This window comes from Anguilla rostrata, chromosome 13 (genome assembly GCF_018555375.3).
Source record: "Anguilla rostrata isolate EN2019 chromosome 13, ASM1855537v3, whole genome shotgun sequence".
Taxonomy (NCBI): domain Eukaryota; kingdom Metazoa; phylum Chordata; class Actinopteri; order Anguilliformes; family Anguillidae; genus Anguilla; species Anguilla rostrata.
Window position 1 is genome coordinate 5,388,447 of NC_057945.1, and position 20,446 is coordinate 5,408,892.

The window sequence follows — 20,446 nt, forward strand, 5'->3', positions numbered from 1 at the left end:
AGCTTCAATTTGAGGTCATTTACATCCTTATCAGATGATCCTTGTAGGAATTACAGCCCTTTTTATACACAGTCCACCAATTTTAGGGGAGCAAAACTAGTTGGACAATTGGCTGCTCAGCTGTTCCGTGGCCAGCTGTGTGTCTTTGGGTCCTTAGTTCATGCATAATAAAGACAATAAAAGGTCTACAGTTGATTCTTGGTGTGGAATTTGCATCTAGAGTCTATTGCTGTTGAACATGATGGCCAAGTAAGTGTCATTGCCAGTAAAGCAGGCCATCATATGGTTGAAAAATCTTAATAAATCGATCAGAGACATAGCCAAAACATTGGGTGTGTCAAAATCAACTGTTTTATAAATCGATAAGCAGCAGGAATGCACTGGTGAGTTCAGCAATAGCTAATGACCTGGTGGACCACGGAAGACCATGGTAGTGCATGACCGAAGTACTTTCAATTGTGAAGAAAGATCCCCCTTACACTGTGGAATAGATCAAGAACACTCTCCAGTTTGTAGTCACAGATAGGTCAAAAACTTGCATAAGAAACTACACCAGCAGAACCTTAGAGGGTTCACCACAAGCCACTGGTAAGGTCCAAGAACAGAATGGCCAGTTTAGAGTTTGCTAAGATTAAAAAAAATAAATAAAATAAAACTATATTCTGGTACAAACTCTTATGGACAGATGAGTATTAACCTGTACCAAAGTGATGGAAAGAGAAAAGTGTGGGGAAAGAAAGGAACAGCTCATGATCCATAGCACCCCCTTCATTTGTGAAACGTGGTGGAGGTAGTGTTATGGCCTGGACATAGAAGGCTGCCACTGGAACTGGCTCATTGATGATAGGACTGCGGGAGGAATTCTGAAGTGTACAGAAACATCTTATCCACTCAAATTCACCCAAATGCCTCAAAAATAATTGGACGCCACTTCACCTTGCAGCAGGACCCAAAAACACACTGCAACCAATTAGTTTTTCAGCACCAAAAAGTGTAATGTTCTTGCCTAGTAAAGTCAGTTACCTGTCCTGCGTTTCACTTGCTTAAAATATTTTACTGCCACAGTTGTTTTTTCTGAGTCTGTTTGACAAAAAATAAAAATAGTCTTCTAAACAGTGAGTTAGCTGGCTAGGTAAGTTAGGTAGTGAATGCACACTTATCCAATATATAGTGTGATCACATATTGTACAAGCTACATTATACACCATAGCACAAATGCCTAGCATTTATTTTCCCCCACAGCTGGTCGCTAGCTTCAGCTACAGAACAGTTAATAATACACCATTTGTGGTTAATCTAATGCAAAATTGTTAGGTTAACTAGTCATTAGAGATATAAGTTATGTGAGTGAACAGTGCTATGATATACAGCCTACATAACATTACCAGTTAGCTAATGTTAATGATGTCCATGCGGTATACTGATGCATATTCGGAACTATCAAATAACCATTTATCCATCTGCTGTGCGCCCAGCAGACAATTACGTTATAATTCCGAATGTAGCTGCCTCTTAAAACAACTAAGATCTTGTTTTGCTGTTTTTATTTTAACTCGTGATAAAGACGCAAGATGCACTGTGACATGCTGGAAGGTGAAAACTACAGAAATAATTTACAGTGTAGAAAACAATGTCTTCCCAACTTTCCACAACTTTAGCTAGCAGGGATGAAACTGTACACAGTGTGGATAGTGCTACCACCTTTGTGACTCTGACATCTGGGAAACGGAAAAACAGTTAAATTTGAACACCACTAACACGGCCCACAAACACAATCCTACTCAATTCTATTTTATTTGTATAGCACTTTCAACAGAGAAGATACTGTCACAGATCCTTTATAGAAAAAGGAAATAGGAAAAAAATAGCCAAGACCACCCTGAACCCCCCAAAAAATTCAGCAAGGTAAAACTGAAAAACAAAACTAAAACAGTGGCTAGCAAAATCTTCCAGTAGGAAGAAATCTCTGGAAGAACCCAGACATAGAGGGGGAGTCAATTCTACATTGATATGCCTGGTGTCAATAGCTAAGAATTAGCAGAATGGTAGTAGACAAGTAACAGGGAATCAGAGCGATTTCACAGAGTGGTTTAGCAGATTATAACCTCAGGTATTAAACTAGCAGGTAAAACAGAAATTCCAAGCACAGAAATACACATTAATATTCAGATATGGAGGGGCAAGGCCATGCAGCTAGACCTCCAGGTTCATCATGGCTTGGGCTTGAACCAGGAGAAAGCTGGGACTGGATCAGGCTGTGAACTCAGTGGGACAGATGACCCAAGGAGGAGAACAGAGATGAAACTGGATTAGGAACTAGATAATCACCATGTCAAGCACTGCACGAGCAGAGGTGTGATTGTAAAATGTAAAAGCCTTCGGATGCTCAGCAAAGGCAGCATATCTAAAAGTTGTAGGGTGCACAAACGTGAGAGCGATCTAGGATGGACAACACCCCAAAACAGCACAGAGCAGCACACCAAAGCATTCAAATCCCAATCACATCTTTACTAATAGGGCTGACTAAAAAGTCCTGCCCTGCCTCTTGCAGATGTGGAAAGTCCAGGGGTCAGAAAGTAAAGGTCCTCTGATGCACTTCTTGCATCCATGGACTCAGTCAGCTGATTTCACTAATAGGTTCTGCCTCCTGGCTGAAGAACTGTGCCAATAACCAGGTGAATGGAACAAAATACAGGGGAGGACTTTTACTTTCTGAACCTGGATTCTCTACCTCTGTTCTCTTGATTCAGTTTTTAAAGGAAAATTTATTTGTTGTGTAATGAAAAAATGGCAAGAAAGCAAAGGATTAGGTGGGTAGATTTCACCAACATCAATGCCAAAACTTCAAAACAAAATTTAAAATATGACTACGATAATGTACCATTTTGCGTAAAATAGTCACAACACAGGTGTAACATAGTCATTTGCATTTTCAAAGAGGAGGTTAAAGTAACCTGATACCTCAACTTTGTCATAACTTCCAGCTAGTTGAGAAAGAAATTCAGCTAATTCACAAATAAAGCCAGAGTATGAACTGGAAATTAGGAAATTAATTGTTATTAGGAAAATAGGCTGAGAAATGGAAAAGAAGCCGTCTTTACCAGTATCTGACTAGAGCAAATCATGACTAGAACTTCAAAATAATCTAATTTATACTTTGGTTTTTAAGTGGAGCAAAGAGAGCAGACTTTGGTGACTTTTTTTAGACAGACGAGAATTTTTACTATAGAAGTACCCAGAAAAGGAGGACTCATTTAAATCAAAATTCTCTTCCACTTGAAGCCAATTTTCAGTAAATAATAATACAGCAAGATTTTATCCCTAATCTCCATAAAAAGTTAATTGACCATTAACTACTCATCTTATATTTATAAATCCAAATTTCAGAGTAGTATCATAACAGAAAGAAGAAGCAATATGTCCTTTTTGATACTAATTAAACTGTGGCAAATGCCACGGCAACAAGGCTGAAAGTTCAAAGTTAATTTGGTAACTGGCCTCAACAGAGGTAAGCCTAGTTAACGGCTTTTCGAGGAGTTAACAGACATTTGTGTGGAACAAAATGGCTGCCGCCTGGCCTTAGCTCTGCTGAGTCATTTACGAGAATTCAGACTACGAGCTCTGGTACTGGATAGCAGAGCACTGCACCGCCAGGCCTTCCCCCAGAAAGTGTCACAACTGTCTATGAAGCCCTCGTTCTTTGCTGTACGCTGCATGGATAACCAGCGATTTAGCTAGGATAATGAGCTGTAGATTTCAATACTTCTCCAAATCAGGTAGGAAATTGGACTGTGCTGGTATTTGGTTTTACTGGTTACCACCGTAACAAATGGCCACAATATATGTTCTAAATAAGCTATTGTTAACGTTATCAAATAATATATATTTTTCATTCATTTGTGTAAGCTGATTTTACTTTATGTATTCAACTCATTTATATTGCCATGGGCTAAAACAAAATTTCCAATTGTTTATTAGTGAATATCAGCATGCCTGCGATGTGTTGATTTTTTTTTTTTTAATGAAGTTGTTTAAAAATGGTTTTGCATAGAGGACACTTAAACCAAAATATTCTTTAACTTCAATGTGCAGAATTAGTTTATACAATGGACGATCTTGTGTCTAAGCCAAGTGCCGCAGCATCAGTTTGGATGCATTCTGGTTTCATATCAAATGAAAGATGCGAGCCTCAAAATGTCGCTGAACTGATCTGTCACTCATGCCAGACAAAATGCTATCGCTAATCAAGGGAACACCAGCACAACGTTTTCATAGGTTAGGTTATTTGTAAACAATTTTATTGTTTTATACAGTCAGTTAAATATTGACTGAATCTAACTAAAACCTAGATTTTAGTTAGATTCCATTTAAAACACTTAAACCTTAAAAAGCAATGTTTGTGACGTTAAAAAATTATTTTAAAATTAATTCTCAAGTATTTGTTTGCTACGTATAAGAATGCATGCTTGCTCCGAACTTCTTAACTCAAAATTATTCACTTTGTTTCTTCTTTTGTGTACTGTTACTGTTAAAAATGTATTTCAAATATTAGCTGCAGTTCAGTATTGATAAGCTATTAATGGCATACGTGTTTAAAATTTATTCTAAATGTTTGTAAATAAAAACATTTTTAATCTTGCGAGCCGTGTTTTTATGAACGCAAAGTGGTGCTTCTTTGAGTCAGGCTGACGTTTACCGCTCAGTGGGAACCATGGGCCTGCCTGTCTCTCTTTCTTCTCCTTTTTCTCTTTCGCTTCAGTCTCATCATGACAGGTTAATTCTGCAGTGAACACCGGCCACTGCTAAATCCCACTTTTCATTTGTCAAAGAGTCTGGATACAAGCTGGCAAATCCAAAATCTTGCAAATCTCCGCCAGGCTAACATGTAGGCTACAGTTCTTAACAAATAAAATGACTACTATTGGCACAAGCGATATAACAAAACTTATTACACCCAGAACACATACGAGGGGGACAGGTGGGAGTGGACAGAGAAACATGATTACATGATTACTCACATTTAGAACTTATCCGTATTAGGTATTCCAAATGATTGCTTGTTGGCTTCTGTCCGGAACTTTCATGTGAATAAATTTGGCAAGGTCAGGAATCCGCAATATAGAAGTATTCAGAGCTTGACTACTCGCATATTAAACATAGATTATATAAAATTGTTATTTTTTGCTAAAACTAAGCAAGGGCATTCACAGAAAAGCACACCTTCAATTTAAGTTCAAGCAGGAAATAATAAGGGTGTACAAATAGGGCCCCAAATGAGTGCAGGCCTATGGTCCTATAGTTTAGAAGGCATAAGACGGACAGCAAATATTGCATCAAAAGTAGGAAAGGACATCATCTGAAACAAATGAATGTGCATTCTCCAGCATAATCACTACATATGGCCAGTTTAACAGCCAGTGAAACTGAAAAATCTCTCCAATTTTCATCACCTGGAACAGACACGTTCCCCAAGAATGACTAGGTAACATGTCTTGTGGGGAAGTTAATGCATGTATACATGTACCAGGAGCTCTTGAGAATAGTAATGTAATTAAATGGGCATTATTTGCTGAAATAGATAAAAAGTTATTAAAATGATAATCATATTTTGTAATTCATAAATGCTGCTCTGCATTTTTTCTGAATTAAAAACACTAAACACACAGCTGTTGATAATAAAGCTAAGATACACGCAATATCAAAGCACGGTAAGGATATCTGACAACTTAAGCATGAAATACTAAGAAGTAAACTGTCTTAAGCTCATATTTAAAACTAACAGTTTGACAGTTACTGATATCATTAGGCAATGCCTTAGTTTCCACCGACAATTAGACTGAGGCCTCGCTATGGCAGACAGTCAGATCTGTTCAGTGTCTTAAGTGTCACCTGCATGTGTCCTAGGTAGTGTGTCACACATTAGAAATGGTCTGTATCCAAATATCAAAAGGAAATGTACAGCTGTCAATCATCACGATGGGGGGTGTCGCGGAGAAACAGAGCGCCATGGGAAAGCTTGGCACCATGGGAAAGCTAGGCTCTGCATGCAAAACTGACCACACTGACCGCAGGGGAGGCAAATATCCATTCATTCACTTTGCAAAGTTCACAAAGAGGCCTGTAAACATTGTAGGCCTCAACAAATAAGGAAGTTTCGCATTGGATTGCCATACAATGAAATAAACTCAATTTCCCATTTCCAAAATCGAACAACAATAAAAAAAGACCTATTTCAGTCAAAACAACCCAGATGTAGCCGGTGCAGTATTAGACAAAACACTGCCCTTGTGCACAGGGTTTGAGCCTTAACTTACTTACCCTGAAAACTGTGAATTGCATTGTGGGAAGGATCCAGTGAATAAGCAAGTCAGATGACTGGATGACCTTAAAATTAACAACAGAGCATTTGGGGGAGAGCCCACAGAAGACTAGAAATTAAGAGAAACAGAGTCCAGTCTGGACATGGAGGGGATCCGGACAGAAACTGACAATGAGAATGGTGCACATACACTTGGCACAGAAACAACATTTTCCTCTAATGAGCTCATGTTTAATCCGTTAGAGTTAAATGAACTCTAAACATTCATACTGAACGTTTAGCTCTGCAGAATGCAGCCAGCATACCCCTGCAGCCTTTCACCAGCCCTCGAGACACACAGCTGGAATATCGCTTCCATTTTAAATGCTGAGACAGAGGAATTGGAGGAGGAGAACCAGCGAAGCTGCACTGCCACAGAAGAGCCCGACCTCTTCCCTGGTAATAACCCGGCTAATATTCCACCCTACACAGAGCCCGACCTCTTCCCTGGTAATAACCCGACTAATATTCCACCCTACACAGAGCCCGACCTCTTCCCTGGTAATAACCCGACTAATATTCCACCCTACACAGAGCCCGACCTCTTCCCTGGTAATAACCCGACTAATATTCCACCCTACACAGAGCCCGACCTCTTCCCTGGTAATAACCCGACTAATATTCCACCCTACACAGAGCCCGACCTCTTCCCTGGTAATAACCCGGCTAATGTTCCACCCTCCGAACACATTCTCCCCTTTTCCTTAAACCTCCCTGCCATAACACTAGGTTGGCTAATATGGCTAAAGATTAAACAAAAAGCTTTTTGTATCAAAGCTTAACTTTACAGCCCAATTTTCCAAGTGGAGTATACCATATTCTTTGAAATGTGGTACATGCCAAGAGCCAGTGACACCTGGTCACATTACTATGTAGATACATTTATTTTAGAAAAGTCTACAGCTAATGTTAGACTAAACCAGTGTGAACACATTGACTGTATGGTCTGATGTTATACACTGCATAAAGAACCTTTTGCACTCCTTTATAGATATTATCATAGTATATTTGCTTGGTTATGACCATATACTCTATGTTATTATTCATTTATTGTATATTGTGTCATTTAGCTCTGTATTTGTCTGTGGATGAACCCCCTGCCAAACCCCTTATAGAATAAGACAATATCAATAAAAATTGCTTTAAAAAAGTAAAGGTGTATGTTGGTGACATGTGTATGGGGCGACATAGCTCAGGAGGTAAGACCGATTGTCTGGCAGTCGGAGGGTTGCCGGTTCAAACCCCGCCCTGGGCATGTCGAAGTGTCCTTGAGCAAGACACCTAACCCCTAACTGCTCTGGCGAATGAGAGGCATCAATTGTAAAACGCTTTGGATAAAAGCGCTATATAAATGCAGTCCATTTTACCATTTACCATGTTAATACTGTCAGGTTTAAAATCTTTGAAACTGGGGACAGCAACCCCATCTCATAGCCTTTGCATCAATCAGCTGACATCTGATGCCGAGGATCTGTGGCCATTTTCCTGTAAAACTTAGAAAGCCAGTATTTTCATTTAAAGATCTAGATTTTTTGGATGTACTTGAAAATACTTTAAATGTTATCAGCCAGCTCATTTGAAGTACATACCAACACAACAGTCATATGGTTAAGTTCACTCTGGTATATCATAACCCTCTTATATGGGGGTTTTAGGGTAGGACATATGAGGATATTTGAAATTAATTTGGAAAGAAAACTCTTGAAGATGGAAATACTATTTTACGGAAGAATAAGAAAATACTTTTCTTATTCTTCCGTAATACTATTTTTAAATAAAATACTATTTTTTTTCCCAAATACCATTTTAAAACTTCAAACAGAATCAATTATTTTAGGGTGCCTTATTTGAAACTATTCAAATAAACAGAAAAATTGTTTTAAAATACAAAAACTAACACGCCCATGTATCTGACCCAGGTTTATCTATAGCAGTGGTTCCCAACCTCGATTCTGGGGTCCCCCTGTGCATGAGAGTTTTCATTCCAACCATGGTTGGAATCCCCAAAATTTAACAAGCTGTTCATTTTTCTTAATTAGATTTTATGTCTAGAGGGATTATTTACCCTCTTAAGCCACATTATGTGAGAAATAGCTAAGCATTCCATGAAGAATAACAGTCTGAAATCCATGTTGTACAAATTATGCTATATTGGAAACAATTGTATAAATAGAGGCAACAAAGTTATTGAACTGATTCTCAAATTAAAGACTGAGATGAATCACCTGGCTTCTAACTGGTGAAAGTGTGGACATATTGCCACTGAAACTAAAAATTTGGTAGATAATGATACATTCAAAGAAAATGCAAATGATAATGAGCCAAACCTCTACTGTTTCAACAAGTTTAAGTGAACAATTCTGACCAAACTGAAACATGTGTAGAGCAACCTAATTAGTAGACTACCGATTCACCTAATTTGATCAGTTTAAAAATTTTGTCAATTTTGTTTATGCAACGGTTTACAATATAGCATAGTAAACATAATGTGAAAGGATTTTTAGCCTCCGTGCCATCTATAGCTATTTCTGACACAATGGCTTAAGAGGATAAATAATTCCTCTAAACATGAAAAGCAACTAATTAAGAAAAATTAACAGCTTGTTAAAATTCTGGGATTACAACTCTGGTTGGAACAAAAACCAGAATACACAGTGGGTCCCCAGAACCAAGGTTGGGTACCACCGGTCTAGAGCTACAGGGATTGTTTGATTTTCTTTATGAAAGTTATCCATTGATGCGACCAGATAGTGACAAAATTTAAGTTTACCTTTTTCAAGGGTAAATAGTTCCCTAAATGAGAATCAAATCCACAACCTCCTGCTTACGGTTTTTAACCGCTGAGTCACATTCTCTGAGTAAAACTACATAACTGTGCATTCAGCCATGCACACGAGTGAACATGCAAACAAGCAAAGCCGTAACAAAGGATAACATGACATCACACTTTAAGTTATAAATGGGCAGTACTTATTCATGAGCTGGGCTGCTGTAGGCCCTTAGACACACAGATCCAATGGTGGCTGGAGACTAGCAGCAGTTTTGTTAATTTTGGTACAACAGCCCGGTTCCAGATTCTATGAAGAATGACGTACCGTGTTTGTATTCCAGGATTTTTCAGAGGTTACATTTAACAAAGAAAATTGTTTCAATGATACACTGACAGGTAAAATGACTAAAATCCAAACTTCTGAAAGTGTCGACAGCTGGTCACTGAAATATCAAACCTACACGCAATTGCTGGAGGTTTAAGGAAACCGTTCTGAAAGACTGGAACGCCTGTTCTCAACAATATAATTGATCCAGATATTGACTGTAACAAAAACCAGCAACCCGAGGGGGTCCCCTAGCACCTCGTGTACATGCACCCAAGTCACTTTTAAGAAATCCCATTCACAAACTGAATTCAAAATAAGACAAACATTTTTAAACTATATTTCCTAGGTATCAAACAAACTGAAAAACTAGACAATACAGTATGTGTTCCACTACACAATGTGATTTAAATTTATATTAGGCTACACAATCATATGTCGATTAAATGCACTGCTTGAGTGTATGGACAAGAATTGCACAGACCAAGATTATAAGGAGAGAACCTACAACACATTATCACAGAGAACTTAACACACAACATTTAGTTATACATTACAAATGATAAATTAACAAATAACAACATGACATCAAATCTTCCCAAAAATAAATTTAGACATTGCAATGCTTGTCCAAACAATAATTATAAATCTCAAAGCCAAAGCAGTTCACAAACAGTATGTGTATGTTTCTCCTTCAAATAAAAGAATGTTGTCAAAAAAAACCCGACCTGATAGATACATGAAAACAATACACAGTAAATAAAATTCTTCCACGCAAGTCCGCAGTAAGATACAAGTTGCATGTCCTTTCTACAGTAACTCATCTCCCAAGCAGATCAACAGTCCGTCCAGGAATACCTGCTTGCGTTCCGAGAATGTTTGTAACAGTATAGGCCTACGGTATGTTCACAAATCAAATCTATATTAAACAAGTCCGTCTTTTCTATTCACCGTTAAATGGGCTACCCAGGACAAGACAGATCATTTTCCATTCCCTTTCTTTGTACAAACCTCTCTATCGATCTATAAACGATCGATTCTGCTTTTTTCCCCCTGATTTCAAACATTAATTCAGCAACGTCAGCAAGAACTCGATCAATAGTCAATAGCTGGTGATCATGCGGCTCCATCCTGTTCCACCAGTAGATTACGGATAGCCAGATATCATATGAAACTACGCCTCTGTCTGTTTTTAATAGACTAAATAAATAAATAAATAAAAATGTATTTTTTTTTTTTTAATTAAAATAAATGCATAATCACGAGACCTAATTTGGCTGGCACATAGTGAATATCAAAGTCTCATTCAATAAAAAAAATCTATTAAAAAATTATTAACATTACAAATATTTAAAACAAATTTTTGTTTAAAACTTGCAAGGTGACATATGTTTGAAATATGTTTGGAGAGTGCGTAAATACTGTTTTAATCCCCCCCACCCCCAAGTAATTTCAGAAACAAAAACTAAATAAAATATTTTCCGTTGACAGAACGGTAAATGCATGTGTATGGACAGAAAAATATGAAAAATAAAGGCTTCGGTTCGTAATGGAATTACCTAGACTACATTTTTTAACCAAGCGATTCGTCAGCGTGGAATTCGTCGGAATCTTTCAGATCACTGGCGCTGTCCGTTTCAGCACCACACAGAGTGAGCATCAGCAGACGTAGGTAAGCGAACACGCCAGATGTACTCCATGAAATAAATACACGCGCTGTAATATCTTACACGACCCCTTGTCCGGATAGCGTTTCAGAGAAAAACAGAATGCAGTTCTGACACCAGGGAGCCTTGGTCTCGAGACAGAGAGGAAGCGAGAGCATAAACGCATCTGAGGTCGATTATTTATGCAGGGAAAGCGGGGAAAGCAATGCAGCTGGATGAAGTAAACTGCAGGCTACGGACACAACTCCCAAACCCGTGCCTTAAACGATGCTGAGGGAATAACCGATTAAAGATCGAGTAGTTTCTTAAACACTTTAACCCTACTTACTGTACAGAGTTAAACATCCCAAAGCCCGAACCTGTCAGGATTCCAGGCACTTCCGCCAACGCGGAAGAACCGCAAACACGAAAGGACACCGAAGGCTGCGGCCCCGCAAGTTCTGTAAACCCACCGATTATATTAATTAATTAATTTATTTATTCTCAAAACAGAACTCGGGTGTGTAGGAATTCTATACAGTCTAAAACTATTCATTTTTCCCACCCTATTTTCTTCTTTCTTCAACACGCGTTTACGTAATAAACGCACCGAGAAACATGCGGAGCGCAAAACTGCTTACTTGCACGCGGATAGACAATCACATAAACTTGCTACCCCCCACAGAATTTACCACGAAACCATAGCCTACTATGTGCTTGTTAGCTCAGTTATACAATGCAGTGAATTGAGAATGCAGTGGTTATGCACGCACACAGCGTTAGTCATTGCTTGGCCCAAAAGGAAAAATAATCGACAAGCCTGAGTCAACGCAACAGTAGCCTACCTTGCTGTAAAATGCAGGGTAATAGGCTTGAGTTCTGATTATTACTGAAGTTTATATTCCCCAGTGTCCCGGATTATGGATATGCCCCTTTCGCCTTTCCACCTACCTACTCTTAAAAGAATACTCCGTTTTCCCCCCCAAAATCTCCAGAGAACATAAACTACTTCCATGCTCATACAACGAGATTATACATCTTTATAATACTGTACACTGTCAGTTAGTACATGGATATATCTGCAGATTACCTACACACGTCTGCTCCGGTGTCGGCCACAGCCTTTCAGAAATACTGCAGTGAAGGATGCGAGCGTTAAAGGTTCTGTGTCCGGGACTGAGGAAATGAAAACTGCGCACAAACGCTCGCTCAGTTTTCTCAATGTTACCACTTAAAATTAGATTTTTTAAAAAATAACTGTATTTAGCCAAACACCACTGGAGGGTATGTACCACACCCGCCAAGTATGCCTACATCCCGCATCTGCGTTTACGTCAAGTTCCAACTGTGACCCTTTAATAAAAACGTATATGTTTTAAATCTGTGGACGGGGGATGTCGGATGCGAGGGTGGCGGTCCAATTTCGCAATGCCACAACTGAAATTAACTGATATCATGCAATAAAATCTTAATGAGTACGGTGAGGAGGTGATTGAAGGGGGAGGGGTGATTGGTGGTTTTTTTTTTTTTGGAGGGGGGGGGGGGTATAGGGGAAACAAAATTACCACGTTACTGGTTTTGTGATGCAACACAGCATTATGTTGTCAAGCATCACACAGGTTATAATCTTTTCAAGTTGCCAACTGTTCTTTATGTTGTCATTTACATAAAAGTTTGATGTCATCATACCTGGCTGTCCCAAGGTACATTTACATTACACCGGATATTTCACATTTCAAGACATCCAAATTTCGTTCTGCCCAAAGTAAGGCCAACACCCAAATTGAAATTAATTTCAGTATTTTTCCAGAAACTACACATTCAAATTCTATATCCCGCGGACAAAATCACAAACTGTCTGTTTAGTGACATTTCAGATGCATACTGTATCAGCTTAAGCTCTGGCAATCAGCCTATTCACAATTGCAGGCAAAGGATGTTGGAGCGAAAACTGCTCTGCGGCATTAGTTTATATGTTGTAGACAAGCGCGAAAAGAAGTCTATTTGCTAAAAATCACCCGCCGAATAGAACAGAAGAGGACCACTTACTTTTTTAGTGTTAACAGAAATCCAGAAAGGCGTCGCTGAACTGCAGATGTCGAAAAGATTCAGGAGAAACTGCGGTTGTCGCCATATTGTTGCTGCTATCTTCCTTCCCAGTGCGTGCGGGTACCCTGCATAATTGATGACTCTCAGCAAAATGTTAGGGAGCGTCGTCAAATGCACGTTTAAAAACAGCAAGGGAACGTTGCCTTGTTGGTGAAGCAGTAGGAAAACGATTGCGACGATATTAACGCCAATAATTAATGCGACCTAGAATCATAAAGTTTACTTTACTGTGGACTGCACGTGTGGCAACAATAGTAGAGACTGTGATATTTAGAATATTGAAGTCAAACCCATACCATCGAGAAGAGCATTGTCCACATGTCATCCAGTAAATCAAGACTCAAAGGGACAATGGAAGAAATGATTACAAATAAGATTCAGTCATAAAGAGGCTTTTAAAAAAAAAGTTATTTCAACGTTTCTATGTGGCTCTCTTCAACAATGGCAGTTAAAATGGCAACAGTGCACTCTTCCCAACATAGTGCCATATACTCGATGCAGTAAAACCTGAAATACTGTACCAGGATGATTTTAATTTGTGCAGCTAGGTGAAGACTCCTCTAACTTAACCAAAATATAACATCCAGCATGGTTCAGTCTTGGCCCTTTTGTTGGCATTTGGAGGTTTTATCTATAAACCAAGGGTTAATGTCACTGCTATACAGATGATTCAGAAATATATGTAACACTGAAATCAGGTGCATAATTAAAGATCTCTAATTCCCTGCTCTTGAGCTGTGATACAATTGACATTAGTTCTAGTACTTAAAACTATAGTGATTAAAATATACAATTTTTCAAAGCAATATTACAATTTTGCTCCTAGTTTAGGAGCTCCAAATTGGTTATGAAAGATCTTTGTATTACAATGGTAAAACAAATAAAAACCTGTCACAAATTGGCCCAGAAATTCTGATCAAACCTTCCCTTTCTTTACGAATGTACCAAAATGCTGCAGATTTAGCAAAAACGGTCATTGTTTTTTTTTTTTTTTTTTGTACTTCTAGATTGGACTACTGCAGAAGTGACAACGCCTCACTTCTGCAGTTTGACTGTTACTATAAATGATCTCTACCCACATCCTCTTTATATTTCTACGTCCAGCATTTCACAGTTTGTAACAGGCTATCCCCTGACATGGCTGAGATGGAGTTACATCCAAGATTAGCCATATGTGGCAGACCAATCAAAAGGCAAGGAAAATCCCCCCATAACCAGGGTCATGACATAATGCGATCATTAGAGCATTCAAGAACCCAACTAAAGTTTTTTAATTGCCTAAATTTTCTCATACAGCAATCACTTCATCCACAGATGCATTCTGGGAATATTACGATTGGGTTAATTTACAGTCTCTAAATGTTTCATACTGGCAACATTATACTCCCAAACAATAGTGGAAGTTTGAATGTAGAAACACAGTGAGCCTCATTCACGAAACATGCGTACAGTCTGATTTGACCGTTTACTGTGTTTAATAGCGTCTCCACAAACATTTCTGCATTCGTCATTTTTTTTCTTACCTGACTTTGTTCTTTGGTATGTTAAAAATCAATGAGTGTTCGGAGACAAATGTAAAGGCGCAATTGCAGAGAAGGTCTCTATTTAGAATGCTTTTTATTCATGCAAAGTCAATTTAAATGGTTACAGACCTCATATTAACAAGAAATGTTTAACGGTACAATTATTGGCCTAAATAGGCTATTGGTTTGAATTGCATTAACTAACCTATATGATTAACTTCGAATTTTGTTTAAACTTGTTTTCACACCTAATCTTATTTTTTGGTTTGTGGTAATTAAACGTGCTCCCAACAAGGTTATTCATTTCGTTTAGTGATAAGAGTGACTCATGGCGATAATGGTTGATGAAGACGCATAAAGCCCGGTGCCTGCAGTCAAACCCAACACTTAGAATATTAGCTGCTTTTGTATTACTAGGCTAATTGTGCTTTGAGGAGAGCGCGCATCTTTAGGGACCACACAGGACCATATATTTGCAGAGTGATGAGTGACTGATGTTTGCACAGGGGCCTAAAGTCGGCATGCTTTTTTTTTTTTTGGAATTGCTGGGGTGTTTGTGCATCCTTTTTTAATAACAATTAGCATTCATCTGGTTTGCGCGTGTTTCTTGGGTCCCACGTTCGGCTTTTCGCAGGAATTTTTCTTACGAAGAGAAGTAAGATTTTTTAAAGAAAAGTCTTGTGAATGATGCCCATCGTACATTTGTGATGTATTGAAATACTGATACATATGCACCTGTGGGTGGCGCTGTTATGGTATTGTACATTTCAGTGCAAAAGACAGATAGGAAAGGCCACTTTACTTTGCTGAGACTGCAAAGTGGATTCTGAGAAAAAAAAAAAATCCACCCACTGCGATCTGTGCTGCTTAACTTTCATACACAACATAATGGAGAGGATGGATGGATTTACGCGGAATTTCACCTCATCCCGCAATCGTCCAAACTGTGAGTGAGCCCAAACGAACATAGATTCATATGTTTTATAACCACACAATTGCTATTTCTGATGTGGGTACTTGAATGTCGATTAAGAGGAAACGTGCTGTCCTCATCCATTGCACGAGCCGAAGCTCAGCAAATGCTTTGCACGCCATTGCTATTGCACCCCACTGCTGTTTCGTGCACCGCTGCACGGAGACGTTTTCGTGCTGAAAGTAAACATTTTGCCTGAGAGAGGAGCAAATTCCACCAGCGACCCCAGCAGCCCAGTGAATATACAGTACAGTGCGTGGTTTCGCTGCGCTAGCGCCTTCTGCACTATGATTTTGGCCCGCTCGCTGGCGACTTGATGTGAGACCAGCTTGTCGAAAGACCGAATAGTCCACCGCATTCAGGAACGTTAGCTTTTACAAACTGAAATGACAAAGCTGTTAACATCCATGCATGCAACCGCCTCTAAGCAGTGGACGACACGGCTAAGCGAAACCGAATCACAATCTGCGACAGTTAAATGTCGACAGTGTCGTAAAAGTGGACATTTTGTCAAAGTTTGTCATGGTGCTGGTTCCATATGCAGTATAAAAGAAGTGACTGAACCTCAAGTAACGCGTTTAAGCATTGCTGTTGCAGCAAATACACAACGAAGTCCTCTCGGTTGCACTGTCTCCCTGCATACTGCTGGATGTCCAGTTTTACATACTTTTATTGTGGACGCGGGATCAGCAGATTCGGTCCTCCCAGAGTAGCCTACGTTTTTTAAACGCAGATACAAAGATTCTGAGTGCGTGGAAAAACCGCCTTCTATAAACGCAGATATGTCGGTCTTTTTTAAGGTTTACAATTGGCGATGACGCGGACTTGAGCTACAACAATTGTTACTATTTCTTTGAGCTTTCGGTGTCTTACATTTGCGTTGCACTTAAAAAAACAAAACAAACAAACAAAAAAAAAAAACCATCTGGATGCTCGCCAAGTCTTTTGGAATAACGTTCTTTGGGTCAGAAGTGGAATGTGGACTACATGGGTCCACTTTATGTCTGGCATAAATCAAATACAGCATTTCACAGTAAGAACATCATACCAACAGTAAAATATGGTGATGGTATTGTAATGGTGTGGGGATGCTTTGCTGCCTCAGGACCTGGACGACTTGCCACGCCATTATTGAAGGAAGCATGAATTCTGCTCTGTACCAGAAAATTCTTAAGGAGAATATTTTTGTATAGAGAATATCTGTCCATGATCTGAAGCCTAAGTGTAATCACATATTACATCCCAATGATCCAAAACACAAAAGCAAGTCCACATTTGAATGGTGGACAAAAAGTTTTGGATTGGCCTAGTCCAAGTCCTGAACTGAACCCAATAGAGACACTGTGCCAGGACTTGAAACAAACCTACTAATTTGTCTGAGTTAAAGGTATACTTTGCAGAATTTTTCTGCCTTGCTGTGGTCCTGGGTACACTTAAATTCCAGTAACCTGTCTTAACCACATGATGGCTCTATTCCTCTGTACTACTCAACTACAAACTCCACCACAAAGAACACTATAAAACACAGTGTAAATATTTATTCATTGGCACCAGCACACAACAAGACAGACAGACTACAAAATCCAGGAATTAAAGCTTCAGAATAAATGCCATGGAACTCCCCTCATCTGTCTTTGCCAGCCTGTTTAGGCACACAGAGAGCACGTATGATTTAGCAGAGCACACACAAAGAGCACGTATGATTTTACAGAGCCAATGCAAAAAGCATGTATGATTTAGCAGAGCACAAACAAAGAGCACGTATGATTTAGCTGAGCACACACTAAGAGCACGTATGATTTAGCAGAGCACACACAAAGAGCATATATGATTTAGCAGAGCACACACAATTTTCCAGAGCAGTAATTTCTGGGGTACCGGGAGATGTTTAGCCTACTCCGGGGTGGGAGTGGGTGGTCAATAAAAAAAAACTCTGATCTCAGCACCCCAAAATTACTTAGTATGCAATTCATATAAAATCTACAGATGATTCAAAATGCTGCTGCCCGACTCATCTTCAACCTTCCCAAGTTCTCCCACGTCACTCCTCTGCTGCGATCACTCCACTGGCTCCCAGTCGCTGCCAGGATCAGGTTCAACGTCCTGACTCTCACCTACACTGCAGCCAACAGGATGGCCCCTATCTACTTACAGGACATGATTTGATTCTATATTCCTGCTCGACCACTCCACTCTGCAGCAGCAGAGTAAAGGGATCACAGAGCTTCTTCACCCTAGCTCCCCAGTGGTGGAACGAACTCCCTGTCCCTCTTCAACCTCTCCCTCACTATCCATCTTCCGCCATGGTCTGAAGACTCATCTCTTCAGACTATACCTGGACTAACTGCCACCACTCTGTGAATCATTCCACTATAAATCCCCATATCATGGCACGCATGTTACATGTACCCCCTTATATTGTAGCTTGTTCTTCCCCCTAGTTTGACTTGGCATAAGTTAGGTCAGAAAAATGTTCACTGTCTGAACTGAACTGTGTTCTTGGCTATAAATAGTTGTACGAAATGAGTATCGTACCTTATCGAACCTGTGTTTTTGTAGTTGTTCCAATGACAATCATATGCACTTTTGTACGTCGTTTTGGATAAAAGCTTCTGCTAAATAAATGTAATGTAAGGATTAGATAAAGGATATTCCTTCATGGTTTCCACAGAACGATGCATTTTCGCACTTGTCAGCCAATGAATAAAAGGCAAGCACATCTCAGGCAGCCAATAGGCCAGTTTCTTGCATGTAAACAAAAGAAGATGTGGGCTCCACACAGGGGAAAAAGTGTATCACCTTGGTAGGCCATCACAAAGCAGGCAGCACACTTGATCATAAATTATTTAAAGTACTAAGTGTGTCAACTTGTGTTTCTGGTTCATTTTTCTCACTTTAAAAACATAATTTTTTTTTTCAAATTGAAAGAGTGAAACTTTTGTTAACAGTAACATTTGGCCAGATAGGCTGGGAGTCTACACATACACTTTCTGAGGACTGAGTGTTTCTGAGGATGTAAGTGTTGTTAGACTATGTAGCATGATGAAAAAAACTATTGTATCGATATCAGCCTGTTTACCTTAGGGGGTACATCATTTAGCTTGTTGGCTAAATAGGTTTCAGCCTGCTTTGTTCACGCAGCATAACATTAACCAGTGTTGTGCTCAAATGTTAAATAACTAAACAGCTCCTCACTAAGATAGTTAACCATCCATCAATCATCTATACCCATTTATTCCTGATCAAGGAATAAGCTAGCAGACATAAGGTGGCTAGCTACTGTTAGCTAGACATTATTAGCTAAAGATTACGCTTTATAGTATGTTGTTTTTTTAAATATTATCTTAGCTGCAGGGACTGCTGAGGCTACCTTATAGTGCAATGTAATGTCAGATAAACTTGGTAAGCTATGATTTTACTATTACTATGATTTAAGTGTATAGCATATATTTGACAAGGAAGCCATTGGTTAACCAACAACCATTACAAATGCTTGTCAGAGTGGTCCCACCAGAACACATTCTATAAACCTCGGAATTTTGTAATGGAAATTGATCAACTTAAAATGCATTTTCCTTTAACAGAACACCGCAGCACTGATCAGCAACTGGAGCATTAATGCCAGGATTCTGGAGGAGTGCACTTTTTATTCAATGTTTAATTCAGTGTGTGTGTGAGTGTGTTTGTGAGAGAGTGTGTGTGAGTACATGCACGCACGTGCACTTTGTTATTCATAATTACCTTCTCAAATGAACCACGTTTGCTTCTTTTACACAGGTAATCATGTTTAGTTAGATTATGTATGTCAGGTTTCTGTTCCTGTTTTCTGTTTTTTCCTTTTGGGCCACCAGATGGCGGTAGTTCTGCTCCTTTTCCCTGGATAATTGTATTATTGGTTCCAATTATTCTATTATTGCTTTTCAGTTGTGTCTAGTTATCCCTTCCCTCTGTGGTCTGATTGTGAATTGTGCCCTCCTGTGTCTCGTTAGTGTCTTGTCTATTTAAGTTCTTTTCTTCCCTGACTTCGGGTGCTGGTTCCTTGTGTTTCTGCTTGTGTTTTCGCGTGTGTGTTTCCACATGTTTTTTCTGCCTCTGTATTTCCACCCGTGAGTTCCTGCCCCGCCCGAGGTCTGTTTTGCTGTTTTCTTTTTTTGAAGAACTTTTGAGTTTTTGGGATTTGCCCTGTGTGGCATTTTTCAGTTCCCTGCATTTGTTCATGAGTTTTTGTTATTAAAATCTTTGTGTGAATTTTCCTTTTGGTGTTCTTGGGGTTTTACTCTGCATTTGGGTCCATTCCCTCGCCAGTCCTGACATGTGTTTGTACAACAAACAGTTGGCGCATAATGTATATTATGTAATGTACACTATGTAATGTATATTTCAACTAAATTGAAAACGTTGGTATTGGGTATAAACCCACATTGTATCATTGGAAAAGAGTTGACAGATCAACTTAAAACAAACTGCCTAACGCTTTTGTTCCATTTGGCCAACGTTAAGTCGACGGACACACTGTGGTCAGGCCAACGCTGTCCACCGTCGCTTTGACCAAAGTGACAACGTAAAATCTGGGCCGGTCCACTGAATGTGACGACGTGGCCTATTTATAGCGTAGCGTTAAAAAGCTCTGTAAATGCCATTCCTTGCTTGACATCACTGGCTCATTTTACTTATTGTATTAATACAACTGTAGCCTAGAGTATCGCTGAAGGTCCCAACCGCTTACAAGCCTTGCTTGGCTA

At 39.3% G+C, this 20,446-nt stretch overlaps 1 protein-coding gene and 1 long non-coding RNA gene across 2 annotated transcripts in view; one reads left to right on the forward strand and one right to left on the reverse strand.

Annotated features, from left to right (window-relative positions):
• The window catches only part of scn8ab (sodium channel, voltage gated, type VIII, alpha subunit b), a 94,361-nt gene extending 81,071 nt beyond the window's left edge, over positions 1-13,290 (reverse strand). The window contains exon 1 of the mRNA XM_064304371.1: positions 13,149-13,290. The gene's annotated coding sequence lies outside the window, so the exon portion shown is untranslated. The remainder of the gene's footprint in view (positions 1-13,148) is intronic.
• A 2,225-nt stretch (positions 13,291-15,515) lies between these two features.
• On the forward strand, positions 15,516-19,957 carry LOC135238259 (uncharacterized). The gene is made up of 2 exons (XR_010325070.1): positions 15,516-15,677; positions 19,289-19,957. It is a non-coding gene; the product is annotated as an uncharacterized LOC135238259 (long non-coding RNA).
• The last annotated feature ends 489 nt before the right edge of the window (positions 19,958-20,446 follow it).